The sequence below is a fragment of the Mobula hypostoma genome, chromosome X2 (genome assembly GCF_963921235.1).
Source record: "Mobula hypostoma chromosome X2, sMobHyp1.1, whole genome shotgun sequence".
Lineage (NCBI taxonomy): Eukaryota > Metazoa > Chordata > Chondrichthyes > Myliobatiformes > Myliobatidae > Mobula > Mobula hypostoma.
The window spans coordinates 22,798,960-22,804,461 of NC_086129.1; positions in this window are offsets into that span (position 1 = coordinate 22,798,960).

Sequence of the window (5,502 nt, forward strand, 5' to 3'; positions counted from 1 at the left end):
TGTCTCTGCCGTTTTATTTACAAAAACCTACAGGATAAAAGCTGTCCTTGTGCCTGTTTGTACATGCTTTCAAGATCTTGTATCTTCTGCCTGACGAGAGGAAGAAGAGAGAATGAACAGGGTGGGAGGGGTCCCTGATTATGTTGACTGCTTACCTGAGGTACTGAGAAATGTTGACAGTCAATGGAGGGGAGGCTGGTTTTAGTGATGGACTGAGCTGTGTTCACAACTCACTGCAATTCTTTGCAGTCTTGGGCAGAGCAGTTGCCATGTCAAGCTGTGATGCCACTGGATAGGACACTTTCTGTGGTGCATCTGCAAAAACTGGTAAGAGTCATCGGAGATATCAGAATCAGAATCAGGTTTATTATCACCGGCATGTGACGTGAAATTTGTTAACTTAGCAGCAGCAGTTCAATGCAATACATAATGTAGCAGAGAGAGAAATAATAATAATAATAAATAAAATCAAATAATAATTAATAATAATAAACAAGTAAATCAATTATGTATATTGAATAGATTCTTTTAAAATGTGCAAAAACAGAAGTACTGTACATTAAAAAAAGTGAGTTAGTGCCTAAAGCTTCAATGTCCATTTAGGAATCGGATGGCAGAGGGGAAGAAGCTGTTTCTGAATCGCTGAGTGTGTGCCTTCAGGCTTCTGTATCTCCTACCTGATGGTAACAGTGAGAAAAGGGCATGCCCTGAGTGCTGGAGGTCTTTAATAATGAACGCTGTCTTTCTGAGACACCGTTCCCTAAAGATGTCCTGGATACTTTGTAGGCTAGTACCCAAGATGGAGCTGACTAGATTTACAACCTTCTGCAGCTTCTTTCGGTCCTGTGCAGTAGCCCCTCCATACCAGACAGTGATGCAGTCTGTCAGAATGCTCTCCACAGTACAACTATAAAAGTTTTTGAGCGTATTTGTTGACGTGCCAAATCTCTTCAAACTCCTAATAACATATAGCTGCTGTCTTGCCTTCTTTATAACTGCATCGATATGTTGGGACCAGGTTAGATCCTCAGAGATCTTGACACCCAGGAACTTGAAGCTGCTCACTTTCTCCACTTCTGATCCCTCTGTGAGGATTGGTATGTGTTCCTTTGTCTTATCCTTCCTGAAGTCCACAATCAGCTCTTTTGTCTTACTGACGTTGAGTGCCAGGTTGTTGCTGCGGCACCACTCCATTAGTTGGCATATCTCACTCCCGTATGCCCTCTTGTCACCACCTGAGATTCTACCAACAATGGTTTTATCATCAGCAAATTTATAGATGGTATTTGAGCTATGCCTAGCCACACAGTCATGTGTATATAGAGAGTAGAGCAGTGGGCTAAGCACACACCGCTGAGGTGTGCCAGTGTTGATTGTCAGCAAGGAGGAGATATTATCACCAATCCACACAGTCAGTCATGGATATATAGAGAGTAGAACAGTGGGCTAAACACACACCCCTGAGGTGCGCCAGTGTTGATCGTCAGCGAGGAGGAGATATTATCACCAACCTGCACAGATTGTTGTCTTCCAGTTAGGAAGTTGAGGATCCAATTACAGAGGGAGATACAGAGGCACAGATTTTGCAACTTCTCAGTCAGGATTGTGGGAATGATGGTATTAAATGCTGAGCTATAGTCGATGAACAACATCCTGACGTAAGTGTTTGTGTTGTCTAGGTGGTCTAAAGCCGTGTGGAGAGCCATGGAGATTGCGTCTGCCGTTGACCTGTTGTGACAATAGGCAAACTGCAATGGGTCCAGGTCCTTGCTGAGGCAGGAGTTCAGTCTAGTCATGACCAACCTCTTAAATCATTTCATCACTGCCGATGTGAGTGTTACTGGGCGATAGTCGTTAAGGCAGCCCACGTTATTCTTCTTTGGCACTGGCATAATTGTTGCCTTTTTAAAGCAAGTGGGAACTTCTGCCTGGAGCAGTGAAAGGTTGAAAATGTCCTTGAATACTCCTGCTAGTTGGTTGGCACAGGTTTTCAGAGCCTTACCAGATACTCCATTGGGACCTTCTGCCTTGCGAGGGTTCACTCTCTAACATCAGCCTCTGAGAGGGATATCACAGGGTCATCAGGTGCAGCAGGAATCTTCACAGCTGTAGTTGTGTTCTCCCTTTCAGAGCATGCATAGAAGGAGTTGAGTTCATCTGGTAGTGAAGCATCACTGCCATTCATACTATTGGGTTTCGCTTTGTAGGAAGTAATGTCTTGCAGTCCCTGCCAGAGTTGCCATGCATCCAATGTTGCCTCCAACCTCGTTCAAAATTGTCTCTTTGCCCTTGAAATAGCCCTCTAAAAATCATACCTGGTTTTCTGGTACAGGCCTGGGTTGCCGGACTTGAATGCCACAGATCTCGCCTTCAGCAGATGCCTCCTGGTTCATCCACGGCTTTTGGTTTGCGAATGTACAGTAGGTCTTTGTAGGCACACACTCATCCACACAGGTTTTAATGAGTCGGTAACAAATGCAGCAAATTCATCCAGGTTCAAAGATGAATCCCTGAATACAGTCCAGTCCACCAATTCAAAGCAATCCTATAGGTGCTCCTGTGCTTCCCTTGTCCAAACCTTCTTGGTCCTCACTACTGGTGCTGCAGTCTTCCGTTTCTGCCTATACGCAGGGAGTAGAAGTACAGCCAGGTGATCAGACTTCCCGAAGTGAGGGCGTGGAATAACACGGTAGGCATTCTTGATGGTGGTGTAGCAATGGTTCAGTGTGTTGTTTCCTCTGGTATTGCAAGTGAGCTGTTGATGTTAATTGCCTTAGCAATTTGCAATATCACTAAGGAAGTAGGGGTATTCGTGCATGCTTTCTTGGCTGTAGAGTCCCAGGCTGGACCAGGAGAAATTGTTGGCATTCCTATGAGTGCTACTTGGCAGAGTAATAGTGTGTAGAGGCTTCAGTTGCCCGTGGATAAGTCTCAGCTCAGACTCCCACACCCCAACTTGCCTCTCAGTGTCATGGTTGCCCTACACCTTCAACTCCAAGCTGAAAACTACCCAAGGATTCTCACTGTCATGCTTTGCTCTTAAGATCCAAAACATATGCACCTTTGAAGTCTCTCCTGGTTCCTTAAGGTTGTTATAGCCAGGGGTGCTAATGGGGACAAGCTCCCACTACCTATTAAATGCTCCCAATGGTGTGCATTCCAAATCGCCTCTGATAACCAAGTCCAGCTCCTGGCCTTCACGTGTGGCTTAGTACTGAGCCCAGCGGAACTGTTTGGACTAACAGGAAAGAAGGCAAAGGCATATTACTGGTGCCTTAATACCAGTTGCTTCGGGCAGATGGGGCTGTCAGCCGTGGTTGGAGAAGGAAAACTCTGATCTCAAGCCTCTGCTGCCTTGTGCTTATACCCACTCATGGGGAAGGCTTTGGGAGTAAACTCCAAGGAGATCCTAAGGCAGTCCTACGTTGAGTTTAACACGGACTGGCAACCCCTGCGATGCTGCTGGTGCCAAACTGTATCAATCTCTGCTGTTCCTTTGGATTCATCAGCTGCATGGAGATGGAGAACCTGCCACATGGGAAACAGCTTGCTCTCCACAACGTATTGCTGTGGCTTGCATATAACAGCTGGGACGTAACATCCATGATTGACCCCAATCAACAGAGGGCCTCTATAACCTTCATAAAACTGATGACCTTGCAGGAAGCAGGCACTGCATTGTGCCTTTCAAATGAGGAGTAAAACATGGTGCCCCCAGCCTCTTGGCTGGATGTATCAGACGTGGCAACAGCCTCTCTGGAACAGAGTCCATGAGATCTTTTCAAGACCCTGTCTGTTTTGTAATTCTCGAAAAATTAGATTAGCATATGGCCATTTGGGAGCTACATGTCTATAAATTGTCTCTCGTGTTTCCTGCCTCAAGAGAAACATATGTACATCATTGGCAGTAAAATGATTTGGAACACACTGAGGTCAGGTAAGTGCAAGCCTTTAGCCACTTTCTTGTAATCCTTAGGCTTGGGGCTGTTCCATCACTTGCCCCGAATCCATTTTTTTTTTACCTGAGTCGAGTTTCAGTCTTCCCAAGTCAATTGCCAATAACACAAAAATGCAAACAACAGAGAAGCTTGCCAAGGAATCTTGCACTTTCAGAGAAGCGAGATTTGAAATCTGGAAATACTTTCTTTCATTTCACCAGCCACTCAGACCATATGGGGAAGAGAAACTGATGGAGGACTTAGTTCCTCATTCTCACAACAGCATAATCACCACTGCCTGAATCAGAGAGCTTAGATTTTGTGTTTAGATCTCAATTTTCCCATGGTAATCACTCTTCTAAAAGACCAGGAGCAAATTTAGCCCATTGAATCTGCTCCATTGTTCAATCATGAATAATTATATTTTTCAACCTTCTTCTCCCACTCCTCCTGTAATCTTTAATCCCCTTACCAATTAGGAACATGTCAATCTTGCCTTTAGTACACCAATGACTTGGCCTAGATAGCCATTTGTGGCAACAAATTCCACAGATTCACCACGCTCCTCAACTCAGTCCCAAAGGATCATTCATCCTTTTATCCTGAGGCTGTGCCCTTGGATCCTAGGTTCTTATAGTAACAGAAATAACTTACATCTTCTCTATCAGAAGACCAAGAGACCATAAGATGCAGCAACGGAATTAGGAGATTTGGCCAATGGAGTCTGCTCTGTCATTCCACCATGGCTGATTTATTGTCCTTTTCAACCCCATTCTCCTGCTTTCTCCCCATAACCTTTGATGCCCTGACTAATCAAGAGCCTATCAATCTCCACTTTAAATATACCCAATGACTTGGCCTCCACTGCAGTCTACAATGAATTCCATCTATTCTGCACCTTCCCACTAAAGAAATTCCTCCTCATCTCTGTTCTAAAAGGACGTCCCTCTATATTGAGGCTGTGTCTGGTCCTCGACTCTCCCACTATGAGAAACATGCTCTCCAAATCCACTCTATCGAAGCCTTTCAACATTTGATAAGTTTCAATGAGATCCCGCCCCTCATGTTTCTAAATTCCAGTGAGTACAGACTCTGAGCCATCAGAGACTCCTCATACGATAACCTTTTTGTTCCCAGATCATTCTTGTGAACTTCCTCTGAATCCTCCACAATGTCAGCACATCCTTTCTTAGATAAGGGCCCCAAAACTGCTCACAATACTCCTAGTGAGGCCTCACCAGTGCATTATAAAGCCTCAACATCACATCATTCCTTTTATATTCTAGTCCTCTCAAAATGAATGATAACACTGCATTTGCCTTCCTCACCACCGACTCGACCTGAAAGTTTACCTTTAGGGAATCCTGCATGAGGACCCCCAAGTCTCTTTGCACATCAGATTTCTGAATTTTCTTCCCATTTAGAAAATAATCTATGCTTTCATTCCTTCTACCAAAGTACATAACCATACACTTCCTGACACTGCCATTTCTTTGCCCATTCTCCTAATCTGTAAAAGTCCTTCTGCAGACCCCCTACTTTCTCAACACTATCCTCCCCTCCA